General features: G+C 39.3%; 1 protein-coding gene across 3 annotated transcripts in view; it reads left to right on the forward strand.

Moving 5' to 3' along the window:
• AFF3 (ALF transcription elongation factor 3) overlaps nt 1–19401 on the forward strand; it is a 469491-nt gene that overhangs the window by 75148 nt on the left and 374942 nt on the right. The gene's annotated exons all lie outside the window — the stretch shown is intronic.

Consider the following 19401-nt stretch of genomic DNA (forward strand, 5'->3'; position numbering starts at 1 on the left):
TGGTATTTAAACTTTGCAAGGTGCACCTCTTTTTTTTATATATTTGTTTTGCTGAAAGCCTTTTGTTTGTTTAAAATTGGAATGGCATACACTGCAAATAGTAACTGAATAGTTGCATCAAAAAGGTATCTGAGATAAAGGCTTAGTTGTCTTCAGAACTGAAACACATTATACAGATGCAAATGTTCAGTTAACATAAATTAAGGCATATTAATCACTAGAAATTTCTCTGGCTATCTAAGCCTAAGTTCTGGAGGAAACCATAGTGACATAAAATTTCATTTACTTGTTCAAGAATCCTGCATATTACTTCTAGATTTTGCCATATTTTAATGGATTTCTCCCTTTGACATTCATTGAGCTATGACAGATGGTGAGGAATAGTTCCAAAGGCCTCCGCAATGTCAAAACAGCTACACCATGTAAATAACTTATATAATCAATGTTATTATTATAACACAGATGAGAGATTAATAATGGTACTGGCTATTCATATATTTAGCTTTCATAGCAATTGTCTCAGTTTCAAAATGATTTATAAAGCGATTTAAGACAAAAATACATGATATATTTCCTCCAGAGTCATCCTGTTATAGAAAACCAATTAACATACAAACTTGACCATTTGCAACAAACAAACAAGCTTACAGGCAACATTTCTGTTATCTGTTCTATGTGTTAGACTTATCCTTTGTTTTGGGGAAATTTCAAATTTTGTCATTGTCCCCATCAGAACACTGTGCTTGATCAGTACCACATCCTGTGATTTTCTCGATTTTCTTTTTTCTTTTGTGTTTAAAAAAAAATAATTGGCAGACCATGTGTGGGTTTTCTTCATATTGTATTTAAGTTTGCCAGGGTAAAATCAGAGGCCTCTTTTGCTAATTTCACATCCTCAGCTGGTGTAATCTGAAACTCAGTGGAGCTATGCCAATATACACCACTTATAAATCTGGCGTATTTTCTCTGTTTGGCCTGAATGGCTAGGACTACATCAGAGTAGAGATAGTGACCTTGTTACTCTTATTTAAAGGTATGGTGTTTATTTAGCTGTCTTAATTTTTCTCTCTCATGTTGGACAATGAATGCTTTTAGGGTCTCCCTTGGTTTGTTGCCTTCTCACTGGGATTCTAAAAGGCCTATTCTTCAAAAATTGGGATGCCTGCTGTATGCCACTTTAATTTTTAGGAAACCAAATCTCTATGAAAGCAATGGCATTGTCTCAGCCTACTTAGGCATTCCAAACCACATGATTATTTTCTCTAAGTGAATTATCCACCAATTCAAAGCAAAAGTGAAGTGGTTTGTTGGCCTTGAAAAGTGATCGATTTAGACTCGAGTCAAATTTTCAAGAGCCCCTGGAGTGGGTCGACCACACGAAATATCTTTGCACTCACAAACTCCCGTGTTTATGGATAGAAGTTCAGGTCATGGCATGTGCTGCTGTCCATTTAGTCATGTCATTCCCTGATTTTCTGGTGCAAACACATGCTTGGATACCCAAATGAGGGGGTGTTCGAGGAATAACAGAAGCATATGCCTTGTCTGGCTCTTTCAAATTTTCTCCTTAAGATAGATTTACAGAGGTGCCAGTAAAGAGTCACTTGCTTGTTTCAAATTTCAGTTTTGGCTTCGGAATTTTTAACCTGTATTCTCATTTTCACCTGCCTAGTATCCAGTGAAGCTACATCTAATTATATATTGTCCATCCTTTCCTCACTCTGTTCAAAGAACAGATACTAAATTATGCAGTCTGTGATCCAGCAGGCATTATGGAAATTTACTGGAATGATTCTGGTAATTAACTGTCCAATGTATAGAATTACAAAATTAGTGTGTGAGCGGGATAAGATGTAATATACTTGAAATTTAGTAATTTGATACCATGTCACATGAAATTTTAGTTGAAATCAAATTAGCTGGTTAGAGGCACTGGTGGTCTGATAAATGTCCAAAACACTGTTAAAAAATTTAAAAATTCTGATATATTGAGCTGGAGGAAAATGTCTAGTGGGGTATTACAGAGATCTGTGTTAGGGTTTTGAGATGGACTCAAAGTATTGAAAAGTTGGTATGGCCATTTCATGTGACCTAAAGCTACGGGTCTGTGGGTTTAAATATTATTCACGTGCGTTTTGCTTTATCGTATGCTAGAATTTTCCATCACAAACAGTGCAGAGAAATTCTCTGCACCTGGGTGTCACTGCAGGGAGGCGTATTAACCAAAGCTGATAGGCTATTCAACCAAAAATAGCTCCGAGTCCTGGGGCTCTGGTCTGTAGTGTCTTGCCTCATGCATCCTGCATGCATACTACTTATCAGATCTAAACTGTAATCCCTTCTTTTTTTCTGTTTCAATATTTCAAGCTCTTGCAATTTTATCAAATGTCTCAAGATATTTGGGGGGTTTTAAGAGTCTCAGTGATTTTTTTATTTCTGCTTTCAATATTGCAAAGTTTTGCCCTCTACCCAAAATGGCCACCATCTCCCATTACTGTCAATAGGACTGAAGTTATATGTGCCCTCAGCACAATAACCATCATGTCCCTTTACCCTTTGCAGAGGAAAATGAGGCTCCAATTCTTTCCAATGGGGCTGAAGTCAGGCTGTTCTCAGGAGATGGCAATCCCTTAGTCACCATGTGAGAGGGCCTGGCAGGGGCCAGAAATGAGGCTGTGAGGGAAACTGGGAAGAGGAATGTGTTTAAGAAATAGAGCAGGAAACTATAAGGGGACAAGGAAATGTGTGCAGCAGAAGGCACACTGAGGGCATGCAGAGGTATATGAAGAGCAGAACAGAGGCGAAGGATTGGCACAGGGAAGTATCGAGAGCAAGAGGCAGACTAAGGCCTTGTCTAGGCTAGCATAAAAGGTGTGATGTTGTAGGTTGTTAAGTAATGCATTCTTACCAGATGTTTTAAGAGAGTAGTGCAGAAAAAGCAGTGTATTCTTTAACATGTGATAAACTGATCTAGTTTTAAAGCCTACGGAATTTAAGTTGATCAGTTTAGAACATGTTAAAGAATACACACTGCTTTGTCTATACTAGATTCTTAAAACTTGTTAGTTTAAACATGTTAGGTAATCCATTCTAACACACTTTTTACTCTAGCCTACATAAGGCCTGAGAGGGCATGCAGGGGAAATGGTGTCAGGAGGAAATTGAGGGGTCACAGGGAAATGTGGCAGGTAGGAAGAGCGTGAAAGGCAGAAGACTGTGAGGGAAAAGGAAGGGAAATAAGGGAGCCAAGTGAATGTAGGGAGGTAGGTGGGAGCCTGTCGGACCGTGAACTGGGCAGCTGTCTAGCCTGTCCAGTTATGGAGGGAAATAGAAATGGAATGGTAGTTCCCTGCATCCCAGGGGGTAAAATTGAATAGAGTCCATCTTCTCAGAGAGAACAGTGAGGACAACATTTTTTTGTGGGCATTTGAGGTTTTATTTTGAATTTGAAGTGATTGTTCACAAGTTGAGTATGGGCATCCTCCAAAGGTGAAAAAACAGAAAAGATGAAAAACAATGTGAGTTTTTTAATTTTTTAAAATCTCATGGTGTGTAAGCAATCTTCTCAATTTTTGAGGTCTGAGTCATAGTTTTTTGAATGCTCGAGTTTGGCAGTACTGCTGTGTCCCAAGTCTGCTGGTAGATCTAACAACTGTGCTCTTGCTTGCACATTTACCAGTTTGTAGGACCCATCAGCTAGAAAAATAAACAGAAAATAAAACAGTCAAAGTTAGGATCAAATGTAAAAAATACAAAATAGGAAGCAATGTTATACGAAGTGTCTCTTCTGTTGTACAATCTCTTCTTTGGGATATCCCTGGAGGTTTTCAGTTGAACAGGCCACAAAGTTGGCTGTGGTACAATTATCATTAACTGGAAATAAAAGCACTTTAATAAAAATTATAGACCATTACTTTTCAATATGTGAAAAAGGTTGATTTTTAATGTAGCCCAATACCTCATTTAATATTTTAATCAGATATGGAAAGCCTTCGATATCTTGACACAAAGTGAAGCTTATAACATTTAAAAAATTGTTTTAATGAGAATACCTTGGATAGACTGCATGCGTAAAGGTATCCGTTTCCCATTCGGGATATTAGTCTTTAGGAATCAGGTTCATCAGTATTAATCAGAAGCCATACCCGACCTCTTGGTCCTTTCAAAAATTATGATATTGCTCTGCATAAACAATGGTCTCTCATCTCAAGTACTTCTGTTTCACATTTTGAATTTTACTGTAAATTATTTGTGAATTATATTACTGTAGATAAAAACCTAATGTACTGAGTAGAAGTACAGAGAAATGTGATACCATATTATAGAGGAAAATGAGCAAGAAAGCAAGTGCCTCTTATTTCTAAAAAAATTTTATGCTAGAAACAGAAACATAAAAACCGAGATGGCAAGTAAGCCTTTGTATTTGAATTGTGTTTTTAAATACAATATTGTAGTCTATATGTTTTTATTATTATTGCTGGAAACACACGAGTTTAAAATATGCAATGTCCCAATTCTGCTTTGCTTAGTAGAGTGAAACAAGAAAATCCAGAAAGAAAAGGAGTACTTGTGACACTTTAGCGACTAACCAATTTATTTGAGCATAAGCTTTCGTGAGCTACAGCTCACTTCATTGGATGGAGTGAGCTGTAGCGCATGAAAGCTTATGCTCAAATAAATTGGTTAGTCTCTACGGTGCCACAAGTACTCCTTTTCTTTTTGCGAATACAGACTAACATGGCTGTTACTCTGAAAGAAAATCCAGGAATTTGAGAATGAGAAGTGACTACTAGTCTAATGGTGTAAAGCAGTTTTTTGTCAAATATGTGAACATATTTATATGAAATTCAGATAAAAGCATATTTGGGACACTTTTTTATTCTTTATAAGGTGCTTACACAATTTCTGCAAAAGTTATGCCTAATGCACTACATGTGGAGTTCCTTATTCCATTCTTCCTCAGTCCTTACTCAGGCAAACTCCTGTTGAAATCAATGGGAGTTTGCCTGGGTAAGAAACTCACTGTGATTGGCCATATTGAAGTAATTACTTGCTGCATTTAGAGCTGTGTGAAATTTTTTTGCTGGAAATTTTTTTTGGCAAAATGCAGATGCATCGACACCAAAATATTTTATGAATTTGTGTCAGTTTTGTTAAATTTGTTTCCAAAAACAAATTTCTGAAAAAATTGAAATGTTTCCTTTGACCTTTTTTGAAACAAAAGATTTTGGTTGGATTACTTGTTCTGTTCATGATCAACTGTCCTGTTCATTCCCTCTGAAGCACCTGGCACTAACCACTGTCAGAAGACACGATACTGACCCAGTATGGCCGTTTCTGTGATTTTTTTGGTTCAAAATGACATTTTGTGTTTTGAAATTTTCTTCCATTTTATTTTTAATAACTTTAACAAATGCTCCAAATCGAAACAAAATGTTTAGCTTCATGTCAAACTAAATATTTAGTTCAACCCAATATTTTTTCTGATTTGTTTTGGAATTGCCAGTGAACTGAAGCATCCATTATTCTCCCAGTTGTAGTCTCAGCAGTGTCTGGTAGCAGGCACTAGCCACCATTCTTCAATGGTGCATGATAGTTACGGATGTCATTAGGGACAATTTTTTCTCAGTCAGTTTTATTCAAGGATGTTGGAATAACAAAAACCCTTAACAACCAAAAATTAAACAGTAGACCAGCGGTTCTCAAACTGTGGGTCAGGACCCCAAGGTGGGACGCAACCCCATTTTAATGGGGTCGCCAGGACTGGTGTTAGACTTGCTGGAGACCCGGGGCCGAAGCCTGAGCCCCACCACCCAGGACTGAAGCCTGAGCCCTACTGCCTGGGGCCAAAGCCCGAGGGCTTCAGCCCTATGTAGCAGGGCTCAGGCTTTGGCTTCAGCCCTGGGTGGCGGGTATCAGGTTACAGGCCCCTTTCCTAGGGCTGAAGACCCTGGGTTTTGGCTTTGCCCTCCTCCCTGGCCCAGGGCGGTGGGATTCAGGTTTTGGTCCCCCCTCGTGGGGTCGTGTAGTAATTTTTGTTGTCAGAAGGGGATCACGGTGCAATGAAGTTTGAGAACCGCTGCAGTAGACGTTCATTTGTGAAAAACTAAATGTGGCTTCATCTCATTTAGCAGTAATGTCATGACTGGGACATAGGCAATTCAGGCCTAGTGGTCAAAGTGGGTATCAGGCCGGGTTGGGTACAAGAAGTCAGAGTCTGAGACAGGCCAGAGGGAAAACCAAAAGTCAGGTGTCAGAAGACAGGCAGAGTTGGAGGCCGTAGTCTGGGGTCTCTTACACGCAGGGTCTCAAGCAGAGACAGGCAGGTAGTCTGTTTTATTGCTCAGCCCTGTCATGGCTTCCTGGTTTAAGTGCTGGCGCCAGCCAATCAGTGGGCTGTGAAGAGCTGCCACTCAGGTGCTCCTTGGTGATACTTCCTGTCGAGCCTAGCCTCACAGCGTCTTCCCACATGAGCTTAGCCCAAGCCTCCTGTGGTGATGTGGAGGTGTCAGTGGTCCAGAACCGCCATGGTCCCAGCTTCTAGTCTGGCAGGTTCTTACAAGTAGAAACTCCATTCCACAGTAGATGGGAAAAATTGTCATAATCAATACTTGTGCTGTCACCATAAAGACTTAGAGACTAACCAATTTATTTGATCATGAGCTTTCGTGAGCTACAGCTCACTTCATTGGATGCATACCGTGGAAACTGCATCCGATGAAGTGAGCTGTAGCTCACGAAAGCTCGTGCTCAAATAAATTGGTTAGTCTCTAAGGTGCCACAAGTCCTCCTTTTCTTTTTGCGAATACAGACTAACACGGCTGGTACTCTGAAACCTACCATAAAGACTGCGTATCAGTCAAGAAAATGGAAGATAGTCTGCATCATCGCAAAGGTCTGCAGTTTCATTCAGGAGCTCTGATTCTCTTTGTCAGTGCTAACTTCAGGGAAACAGTAGGACAGTGCTCTCTTCTTCAGTGCCACTATAGAGTCCAGGCAACTGGCGGGGTTGGGAAATGAACCAAAGTTTTTCTCCTCCAAAGCCTGATGTGTAGAATTATGTCTCGTACAGGCAGGAACAAAAAACAGATGAGCAGTTGAAAGTGTTTTTTGGATCCAACTAATGTGGACACATTAACGATAAGTCAGTAATTCTTTTGAGATGAATTAAGATTTGCCAAAAGAGGTTGGAAGTTTGGTTCTGTTATGTAATGGAATTAAGTGTGGTGTGAGTCTTGTAACAGTTGTCAGTTTTACACCAGTAAAGTGCTGTTATAAAGTAAACAGAAATGCTGCAGTGTTTGGGAAGCCATTCTACAACCACAGAACTTGAGTACCATACTATTAGTAGTTAGTGTTGCCAGTTTTGGTTGGACATATTCCTGGAAGTTTCATCACATGACATAATCTTTAATTAAGGATTAAACTTTAACTCCTGGAGACTCCAGGACTATCCTGGAGGGTCGGCAACCCTATGAGTCGTAGGAGCTAGTTGCAAATCTTTTCTTTCCCAGATATTAATGAGACGGAGTTTAGCAAGCTACATGCATCAGGAATAGAGCAAGAGTGCAATTAGACTGTGTAACATTAAACATGACTTTTCACAAGTAAAGGATATTTTCTCTCAATAAGAATTAACAACAAATACACGAAACATTGCTCAGTGATCTGAAACAGTCATAGGTTTATTTAAGTTCTTTGAGTGCATGTGTGGGGGGTGTATAGAGTTTTGTGTTAGGGGAATGCAATAATACAGGTTCCAAAGAAGGAATGGGCGAGTAGTGCTGAAAGTCTCAAACAAACATAGGGTGAACCAAATGTGCTAAGTCTGTTTTATGGATAATTGTTGTTTGATTAAGTAAGCTAAGGTGGCTTTTATGAATTCTTCTTCTAGGATCCTGCAAACACTGATGCATATAGTAACTTTACACCTGTACACAGGCTCATTGAACTTAGTGGGACTAGTGCAGAAAGTTACTCATCTGACAGTGTTTGCAGGAACGAGACCTTGTCTTATAAGCTTTTACTTGATATATATTTTAGTGCTCTCTACTTTTTACTATTTCCATCCCCAGCAGAACAGTTTCATTTCCCTTTTGTATCAAATAACCATTTTTTCTTGTGTGGGGGAAAATGCTACACAAACGTATTTAACATCTTTGAAAAATCAAGAACTATATTGCTTTGATTCTAAATGTTTTGTATGTATCTCTTTCCATATGGTGTCTAATCTACATTGGTTGCTATGGTGAGTTACTTGTTATTCCTCATTAATCTTGACTAGTACAATAATCACTGTAGGAAAATCTCTGATAACTGTATATATAAGTTATGATTTTCAAGGGACTTCCTTAACTTATGCATCTTCTTGCCAGTTTTTCCCAAGTTTGTTTTTTGTATTTAATAAAAGATGTATATTTTGAGCATTGTAACAAGGGTCTCTTTTACTCAACTCCACGTGTCAGTAAAATTGATCTTTCCTATAGGTTTCAGTTGGAAAGGTTGCCACTTTTAGGATGAGGAAGAAAGCTTAATGAATGTCAGAATTCTGTATTTTATTAGGAAAAAGTGCATTCCATCTTTCCCCCACAAATTACCTGGATGTTTTTGCTTTGTGAATCATCTCTAGCGGTAATACCATATACATGAATAGAGTTCAGTTATACAGGATTGCAGTGCTTCTTTAGCTCTGCATATTAAGATAATAACATTGTGAATAAAAGAACTAAGATTTCTAGAACTGAAAACATTTTTTAATTAAACAGAAATTTGGTAGATTTTTAAAATCAGTTTGTAGTGCTTAATATGATAATGGGTGGATGTAAAACAAATCCTGACTGCCAAATACAATCTAATAAACTTTCTTAATGAAATATGTCTCACAGGATAATTGTATATTCAAATGTCTTTTTATTTGCTCTGTTAACATTCACTGTTTTGAATTACTGCAACTGCACTGGGATGTTTTAAAATTTAACACAAAGTTCTGGATCTTGTGATCCTGCAGGGCACGCAGCAGGAACCACAAGTTGCTGCTCTTTAGTGCAATGTAAGTGAAGGCTACTTGTGGACTCAAATAAGATTTAGCACAGGGCATTATTCTCTCCAATGAGCAGAGTTCTCAAGTGCCCATTGTACCTGCTCTATGACTCTTAAGAACATGGATTTTAATAAAGAGGTTGGATGGATGTGTGTGGAGCATGCCAGATCTTAGGAGACAAGTTTAGGTGCAAACTTAATCTTGTCAATGAAGCGCTTAGATACATGCTATCCTGTAAGGCCTTACTCCTGATACTAGGCCCACATAACTTGACAGATACAGCAGTGCTCGTATTCATGCAGGACTGGGTTCCTCTGTCCCAGTAATTATAATAATAATCCCAGTCTACTCATACACTTTACCTTGTACTCATACGCACATCCGTTTGTGCAGGAGCAAGCCCTAAAGATGGCCTAGGATTTTTTTAAATTATCCACAAAAAAGGTGTCCCTGTCTTGGTCTGTAGTTTCTTTTCTCAGTCTTTAATTAATTAGAGTGACATGAAGTTGCTGTCTCTGAATGTATGAGACACTTAGGGTCAGATATGATTGAAGAGCCGGAGAACCAAAGGAAAATGTGAAGGGCTGGACAGAGCACTGATAATTTCAACCAAAGAAATGACCAATGTGTGCCATTTGATAAATGGAGTTAAAAAGGTCAGATCTCCAATAGTCATGGTTAGTGCATCAAGCAGTCAAAGACCATTTACTGTTGGTCACACATTCAATTACTGTTAATGAAAACAAAACATCCCCAATATTTGCACACCATATTCACCTTGCACACCTTAAAGTTTCATTTCCTTAGTGTTTCAAAATACAGAAGATCTATCCTTATGGTGCTACAAAATAGCTTCCCAGAAAAGCAATTAACAGGTGGGGGGGTTTTATTGAAAAAAAAGTTCAGAAAAGATAAATAATGTAGGCATCTGATTTCCTGTCACTCTTGGTTAACTTTGTATGAAAATGGATAGCTTCCAAATTAAAGCAGGCACCAGCCTGTCTGAAGAAAAATGCATCTGTAAAGAAGTATGTACATGATGTATTCATGCAATTCCAAATTTCTTAATTGTATTTGATATATGTAACAATTTAATGTACTGAAATATGGTACCATATTATTTCATGTGTTAAAAACAGAATGCAGGATGCTGTAGGCTCAAGGTATTGTATGGAATAGCATACTAGCTTCTTTTCCCAACCCCCCTCCCAGTAACAAAGAGGCAATGTTGTATGCTGCTGCACTACATTGCTCTATCAGTGAGAGAAATATGACACCATTCCTGCTGATCACGTTATTACAGTTACTCATTTCTTACAGCAGATTTTAAATATTTAAGCAAGGTTTACTTGTGAGGGAAAATGAATGTAGAAACTATGAGGGAAGTGCAGAAGAACCACAGATTCCAGATTGTTGAGGTCCAGCATTTTCTATCTGAAGCAATCTGTTGGTGAAAATTGCTATTCATATCCTTCTGTATTTTCTGCAAATGGCTGTAATGGAGATTGGTGCAGTGAAAAGATTATATCTTGTTTACATCCACATGTAACCCACCACGTGTTCAAGAAGTGACAGAATTTAAAACCGCATCTCTGTATTGTAATTTTTTTTTAAAGTTGTAGTTGAATTTTTTTCTTGTGCATACTGGAGATTATTATTACAGTTCAAATAGCTACAATACCATCTCTCCAAAAAAAAAATATATTTTTGCACTTATATATTCCAACATGTTAGATATTCAAACGTAGTCAGATATTCAGTTGGTGCAGGTTTGTGCAAATAGAACTGTACATCATGAGAACAGGTAGAGAAAGGGGTTTTCTGATTGAGCAACTGTGCCTGACTAAAACCTATAATTAAGAAAAAGTAGATTTGGCTAAAATAAATAGAATAACTATGGATTGGCACTCATATTCTTTTCTCTTGAAGGTTGAATTACATCCTAGAGGACAAATTGACTCAAGGAAATACATTAGCCAGTTCATTTCTCAGCTTGTAGAAGTGCCAGTCTAGAATCAAATCATACCACTGAAAAAAGGACATGGAACTGGTAGTAATTTGAGGGGGGAGGGAGAAAGAAAGTGAGAGGTGAAAAAAAACCCCAACACACTGTAAGCAGAAGGCAACTGTCACAGCAGGGCAGAAGGATAGTTCCCTAGTTTGGGAGCTAGCCTGGAGCTGGGAGACCTGGGTTCAATTAACTGTCTGTGACAGACTTCCTGTATGACCATGGGAAAGTCAATTAGACTCTCTGTGCCTCAATTCCCCATCTGTAAAATGGGAATAATATTACTTCCCTACTAACTGGGGTATTATGAGGCACTCAGACTATGGTAATTGGGGCCATATAAATAAATATTAGGGAATTATCTACACTTAAAACACTGCAGCAGTGGAGCTGCAGCACTTCAGGGAAGATGCTACCTACCCCGATGAGAGGGGAGCTCCTGTCAGTGTAGGTAATCCATCTCCTCGAGAGGTGGTAGCTAGGTTGATGGGGGAATTCTTTAGGGGCCATACCAATTCTCTCATCAACCTAGCACTGTCTACACTGGAGTTATATCTATTTAGCTGTGTTGCTCAGGGGTATGAATTTTTCACACCCCTAAGAGGCATAGTTATACCAACCTAATTTCCTAGTGTAAACCAGGCCCAAGATAGACAACAGTATTAATCCACCGGGCTAACCTGTAGAGCAGGGAAGAAACCGTATGTGGGATAATATGGTGAGAACAGCATGGAATTATGCCTGAGAAATCCACCTAAATTACTGATGACGGTGTAAGCATTAGAGCTGGGTGAAATTTTATTGTAATAAATAAATAAAATAAAAAATACACATTTGAGTTGACTAAAACATGTTGTGATTTTTTTGACAAAATCACCTGTTTCGTTAAAATATCAAAAAAACTAAAACTTCAGAAAACAGTCAAAACATTTCATTTTTCAAAATGAAACATTTTGATTTTTTTATTCAGAATGACTTCTCATTTTGAATTTACTTCCATTTTCTTTTTAAAAGCGTAAAAAAACCCCTTGAAAATGAAATATTTCATTTTGGGTTACTCAATGAAAATTTTTCACCTTTTCCAGTTTGCAGAAATATTTTGGTTTTGGGTCAACCCAGAAAAATAAATATATATATATAAATTGTATTCAATAGCTAACTGAAAAATCGGTTATTCACACAGCTGTAGTCAGATTTCTGTGTGCAAAATGCTCCAGGCACTCTGCAGCTGGTCTGTAGAGTTCCCTGCCACCCTTAACCCTCCTGTGTGTTGGGGATATCTTCAGAAGTACATTTTAAGCACACTTTTCCCCTTTCACACAAGAATGAATCCTGAAGGCTGCTCTCAGCCTCCCCAGGTTCTTACTTCCCTCTGTTTCTCATTGGCTTCTGCCATAGGATAACCCAGTCCCCCAGCTAGCATCCCACCTGAAAAACTCCAGAGCTTCAAAGCTGCAGTTTTTTCTAAGAAATGTGTCCTCTTTCATGAGGTTTTCCACAGGAGAGTATGCTATGGCTCCTAGAGAAGTGTATGAAAAAGAGACTGTTTTGGTTGACATTAGGCAAGTTTAAGGGGTTAAACACAAAGGAGCTGTACTTTTACCTTTAAGTGAAATCTTTACAACATTCCTTACCTTTCAAACTACAGACTTGGAACACAATAGCAGTGTTTACATTGTATTCCAAGGATAATGTGCCAGTCACCTATTTCTTAGCCTTTTTGTATAGCAAATACCATATATGTTTCATATAACTTGATGCTGTTGTATAAATCAAGAAGTGACTGGCGTAGACTGAATCCATATAGCATATAGTCTCACAATTATTAAAAAAGTCAGACTATGACAATCATCCTCTTGCCAGGGAATAAAAGGAAGGTGTGATATGAGCTGTGATGCATTGGGAGCGTAATCATATTCTCATTCAGTCACGCAAAATAAATTATATTATGACATGAACAAAAATGGGGATAGGCGGTAGATGCAAGCTCCTTGAAAGCAAATCAGGTGTGAAACAGGTTTATACAGTTACATGCCAAATATCTTTGGATTTTCTCTAAAACATATTGTATATTATCACATGAGACCTTAAAAATTAGTGCTGTGCACACAATTATCTTTCTTGGTTTATGTCCCTTAGTTGTTGGGCAGACTGCATTAGCGTTGCTAATGCTTCCATAGCTATGCAAGAGAGTGTGCAATATACTTGGTCACATTCGCTTTCTATCTGAAATATACACGATTCTTTTCTGATTAGATATTACAGCTATTTGACCAGCTATGATAATATCCGATATCTGTACAAACCAAAATAAAATATACCAGTTGTATTATTATTATTAACACCATTTAGCCAAGGCTCTCAAAGTACTGTGTAAGAATTAATTAATGCTGAATAACTCTAAAATGGGTGATACTAATTCCACTTACCGAGAAGTAAACTTAGTCACTATCAGGGGCAGTCACTTTGCCACGGTCATATATAAGTGTCATAATGAGGAATAAACCAAGCAGAGTTAACTCCCAGTTCCATGCTCCAACTTCTATGTTACAGAGATTTACATAATAATAGATTATAATGTAAAATTCTTCCTAGCCTTTATCCTGAAAGTGAAAATTACAGAAAAGCACAAGCAAAGAAATAATGTTACACTTTGACTTCATGGCTGTTTTATCACCATATTTCTTGCCATATTTCTTGATAAAAGTAGCTCTTTAGGTCAGTGAGACAGAGACAGTTCCCATGTGGTTATGTCACTCATGGTTTACCTCTTCCATGTGAGTTATTCACTGATCCTGTTTAAATTAATGGGAATTTTGCCATTGACTTAACTGAGAGCAAGATCAGGGCACATGTATGAATGTTATTTTTATACATAGTGAAAACTTCTTTTGATCAAGTCAATATTGCTTGAGGGAAGACAATATTCTTACCTCATTTTTTAAACTTTTTTATTTTTTAAAAAAAGATATAATAATTCTGGTTGTTACTGATAGAAATTCAATATTTGCAATAGTAACTCAGTATCAAGATCAATTGCTGAAAATGGCAGTTGAATTCAGAAATCTATTTGAAATGCTGTACTTTATTAACCTGGTAACTTTAAGTTATATTTTTAGAGCATCAAAGGAGTTTTCTGACCAATCCTAGAGGCTTGATCACCTTGTGTATGTCTTAATTAAAGTTTTCTGGTTTCCTGTTCAGAACCAGTTTCCTTACTGACCCTGAGTAAATAAATCCATATTTGTGATTTCATGACACTTACATGACATTAGGAATTATGGCATATCTCTGCACATAACTTATAAAACTACCTCAATACACAGAGAAGAGACTGTAAAATACACTGAAAGGGGATTTCTCAGATATGCTAATGACTGCTCTGTAAAGATCATGAGATGAGTTGACTCTCAGGAAGTGCAACTAAAACTAGTGCTATAAATCTTTGAAGATTCACTAAGCCCTGGTCTACACTAGGAGTTGAGGTCGAATTTAGCAGCGTTAAATCGATTTAACCCTGTACCCGTCAACATGATGAAGCCCTTTTTTTCAACTTAACGGTTCTTAAAAACGATTTCCTTACCTCACCCCCGACAGGGGGATGAGCGCTGAAATTGGCCTTGCCGGGTCGAATTTGGGGTACTGTGGATGCAGTTAGATGATATTGGCCTGCATGAATGTGAAGCAACAATGACTTTATTGCCTCTGCAAGCAGTGATCGAAGGGAGGAGGGGAGGGTGGTTAGCTTACAGGGAAGTAGAGTGAACCGGGGGGGTAGGGGGGGCGGGGGTTCATCAAGGAGAAACAAACAGAACTTTCATACCATATCCTGGCCACTCATGAAACTGGTTTTCAAAGCTTCTCTGATGCACACCATGCCCTCCTGTGCTCTTCTAACCGCCCTGTTGTCTGACTGCGTGTAACCAGCAGCCAGGCGATTTGCCTCAACCTCCCACCCCGCCAAAAGAGTCTCCCCTTTACTCTCACAGATATTGTGGTGCGCACAGCAAGCAGTAATAACAGTGGGAATATTGGTTTCGCTGAGGTCTAACAGAGTCAGTAAACTGCACCAGCGTGCTTTTAAATGTCCAAATGCACGTTCTACCACCATTCTGCACTTGCTCAGCCTGTAGTTGAACAGCTCCTGACTACTGTCCAGGCTGCCTGTGTATGGCTTCATGAGCCATGGCATTAAGGGGTAGGCTGGGTTACCAAGGATAACTATAGGCATTTCAACATCCCCAACGGTTATTTTCTGGTCTGGGAATAAAGTCGTTTCCTGCAGCTTTTGAAACAGACCAGAGTTCCTGAAGATGTGAGCATCATGTACCTTTCCCGGCCATCCCACGTTGATGTTGGTGAAATGTCCCTTGTGATCCACCAGTGCTTGCAGCACTATTGAAAAGTACTCCTTGCGGTTTATGTACTCACCGGCTTGGTGCTCCGGTGCCAAGATAGGGAGATGGGTTCCGTCTATGGCCCCACCACAGTTAGGGAATCCCATTGCAGCAAAGCCATCCACTATGACCTGCACGTTTCCCAGGGTCACTACCCTTGATATCAGCAGATCTTTGATTGGGTCGGCTACTTGCATCACAGCAGCCCCTACAGTAGTTTTGCCCACTCCAAATTGATTCCCAACTGACCGGTAGCTGTCTGGCGTTGCAAGCTTCCACAGGGCTATTGCCACTCGCTTCTCAACTGTGAGGGCTGTTCTCATCTTGGTATTCTTGTGCCATAGGGCAGGGGAAGGCAAGTCATAAAGTTCCATGAAAGTGTCCTTATGCATGCGAAAGTTTCACAGCCACTGGGAATCGTCCCAGACCCGCAACATTATGCGGTCCCACCAGTCTGTGCTTGTTTCCCGAGCCCAGAATAGGCGTTCCACCGCATGAACCTGCCCCATTCGCACCATGATGCCCACATTGCCAGAGCCCATGCTTTGAGAGAAGTCTGTGTCCATGTTCTCATCACTCTCGTCACCGCGCTGACTTCGCCTACTCACCCAGTTTCGCTTTGCCAGGTTCTGGTGCTGCATATACTGCTGGATAATGCGCGTGGTGTTAAATGTGCTCCTAATTGCCAAAGTGATCTTAGCAGGCTCCATGCTTGCCGTGGTATGGCATCTGCACCGAAAAAAGGTGTGGAACGATTGTCTGCCGTTGCTCTGATGGAGGGAGGAGCGACTGATGACATGGCTTACAGGGAATTAAAATCAACAAAGGGAGTGGCTTTACATTAAGGAGAAACAAAAACAACTGTCACACAGAATGGCCCCCTCAAGGATTGAACTCAAAACCCTGAGTTTAGCAGGCCAGTGTTCAACCCAATGCTCGACCCACTGAGCTATCCCTCCCCCCGGTATTTCAGGCAGGACTGAAATTCCATTAAACTTTTCAAGGTGCCCCTGACAGACCTCACAGAAATGATTGTCAGCAGTTGATTTCACGGGGGGGGGGGCAAATGAATACAAAACAAATCTCATGTATTTCTTGTTTTGATCTACTCCATCTATCTTTTACATCTTTGGCTGGCAGCAGATGGTGCAGTAGGACTGCTAACCATCCTCATCTCCTGCCTGCTCGGCAGAAGATGGTACAATAGGATTGCTGGCAGGACTAAAGGGAATGACCTGGTTGAATCACTCCTATTTTAGTCCCTACGCCCATGTCTACCTAGGTGCTCCTAACCAACCTTACTGAGGCGGCCAGGAGCACTTCGGACATGATGATGATGATGGTTATCAGGCCTGTTGCACCATCTGCTGCCACAAGGCAATGGGCTGCTGCTGTGTAGCAATGCAGTCCCATGTCTGCCAGCACCCAGGAGACGTACGGTGACAGTGAGCTGAGCGGGCTCCATGCTTGCCCGGGTAATGGCGTCTGCACAGGTAACTCAGGAAAAAAGGTGCAAAACGATTGTCTGCCATTGCTTTCATGGAGGGAGGGCCTGACGACATGTACCCAGAACCACCCGTGACAATATTTTTGCCCCATTAGGCATTGGGATCTCAACCCAGAATTCCAATGGGCGGCAGAGACTGCGGGAACTGTGGGATAGCTACCCACAGTGCAACGCTCCGGAAGTCGACGCTATCCTCGGTACTGTGGAAGCACTCCGCCGAGTTAATGCACTTAGAGCATTTTGTGTGGGGACACACACACCCTGGACTATATAAAAACGATTTCTAAAAAAACGACTTCTATAAATTCGATCTAATTTCATAGTGTAGACATACCCTAAGTAACAAATCCAGCTGCCTCCTGTGTAACCCCAGAGACCTGTTTGGCAATGAAACTCATGCAGTTCCACTCCACATGGGATGGGGCTAGATGCAAGGGTTGCACAGAGGTGCCAAACCTTGCCCAGCACAGAGCTCCACGCCATGCAAGTTCCCTGCATGACACCATGGAGCATGTGAAGCATGGGAAGGATCATTGAATCCACTGCTACACAAATCTTCCCACCTGCAGTGGGCAGAGGTGCACAAGGAACTGCAAAGGCTACCACCAACTTGTTGAAATGTGGTTATTTCTGTATAATGTCTCCATGGCCTGGGTAGGAGGATCCCTCCCCCTCGCATCTGTTCAGTGACTGGTCCTGCTACCGATGCTGGGCTCTTGACTGTGGATTTGCCCCTAAAAAAAAAATTAGATTCACAGGATAGTCCTGATTTGTGGGTTCAGAAATTTGATCAGATTTCCCACTTCTACTTTACTAGTTTGTCATTCAAAGTACCGCTGTTTTTTCTGTTTGTTTTTAATGGTTTTTGTTTTTTGTTTGTTCACATGAATTTGTGCTTTCAAACCATGTGCCAGTCTAGCAAACTGACTTGCAAGTCATCTTGTGAGAATGTCTAACACATCAGTTCTCAACAGTGTTTGTAATTAACTAACAGATATTATAATAGCCACATAAGAGATCACAATATTGCATAGTTTTGCCAAATCTTTACTACATAGCCATATCAAATTTTGCAAAAGAGCTACATATTTTACAAAGCACAGTATTAAGAAGTCAAAACACAGAGGAGAAAATGCAGTACAGGAAAGTTTTTAGTAATTTATATTAATTATACTTGTGTAGCCTTTTAAAAAAATACATTTTTATGCATTGGATATATAATTTGGTTATTTTTGCACTGTGTGGAGACTGGACAACCAAACTCATTTCAAATAGGCCATTAAACATCATCAGGTGACAGTGATTTACAGCCATTATATGCTGTGGCTATATTTGACCTGGTGATCTAGATTCAAAGCCTCTGGGTCTCATCACTTAAACCAGCTGGCCTTCCAGACCGAACTATTTTGTTTTTAACTCACTTGTACTATCTGTGAAAATGTGATTGGTATTAAATACTTGGTATTTAATTTAGAAAGATGTAAGATCAAACAATTATCATTCAATAATTTTAAAATAAAATATTTATTTAAATAAATCAATAGAGAAATCAAACACTGTTGGACTAACATCCACCTCCGCATGTTCCTTTGGAAATTCAGTTAAAGAATGTAAAAGGGTTTGTCCCTAGTTGTATGAGACAGTCCACTTAATTTAAAAAAATAAATAAACCCAACTGTCTCTCTCCCTATTTTAAAATCATGGTTATGGGCATTAAGCATGTAATATAGAGGATGACTTTAAAGTACCCTGTGTAGTTTGAAATGCAAAGCGCAATACAATTACCTTTAAAGTGGTAAATTGTAAAGCTATTAAAAAAAATTCCTTCTGCCTTCCAGGTGTGAACTTTCTTTTAAATTTGATGAAGTCACCCTCCAAGCTGTTAAACCATTATCAATGAGCAGACTGTGCATTTTCTCATGATTTCTGTGGAATTGAAAAAGACTCCATAACGTTCCTTCAGTTTGTTCATAATTTTTGTTTGATAATTGTCCTAAAAATCAATGACAGCAAAGGTGTATAGAAATTGGACTGAAGCAACTATAAATATAGTCAGCAATTTAGGCTGTTCTTACTCAATATGAAAATGTCTTTGGATAATAAGTGGATTCCTATCTAAATTCATGAGTTCTTTTATGACACTTTGGGTTAAGCCTGAAATAGATTAATCTTTTCCTGATAAAGTTTCATAAGCTGTGATTTCTCCAGTGACCACATTTAATTGGATATTAAATAAAGTGCTTATCTTTACACCAACAGGTTTTATAGCCTGGATTTTTTTTCTGAACTGTGTTTCACAGATTAAGTAACAAGAAGTAGGCACACAAAAATGTTGATTTAAACCATGATATGCTTTGATTAGAAATGAGAATATGTTGATTCATGTATGTTTTTGAGACACATAATTGAAATTTAGGTTTAAAAGGGAAAGATTGAGGAAACTATTAAA

This window comes from Lepidochelys kempii, chromosome 1, assembly GCF_965140285.1.
Source record: "Lepidochelys kempii isolate rLepKem1 chromosome 1, rLepKem1.hap1, whole genome shotgun sequence".
NCBI lineage: Eukaryota > Metazoa > Chordata > Testudines > Cheloniidae > Lepidochelys > Lepidochelys kempii.